This window comes from Penaeus monodon, chromosome 29 (assembly GCF_015228065.2).
Source record: "Penaeus monodon isolate SGIC_2016 chromosome 29, NSTDA_Pmon_1, whole genome shotgun sequence".
NCBI lineage: Eukaryota > Metazoa > Arthropoda > Malacostraca > Decapoda > Penaeidae > Penaeus > Penaeus monodon.
The window spans coordinates 8,711,542-8,711,803 of record NC_051414.1 but is presented as its reverse complement, the minus strand read 5'-3'; positions in this window follow the sequence as shown (position 1 = coordinate 8,711,803).

Below are 262 nucleotides of genomic sequence, written 5' to 3'. Positions count from 1 at the left end.
AATTGGCCTGATGAGAAACTGAAAGATATTTTTGGTGAGAAGATTAAACAAAACTAAATGAATGACCCCCCCCCCCCCCAGGCTGCCCGGGTGGACAGACGATGTGCAAAGGAGAACATCTCTATTTTATCGCTCTAACGCCAATATCAAGTGATAAAATTGCACCAATACCTGTGCAATTGCAATGGAAATCTAAAATGGCTAAACTTGAAAAAGAGTTGCAGGAGTTTGAATGTGTTTAAGTTGAATGCAATTATCTACT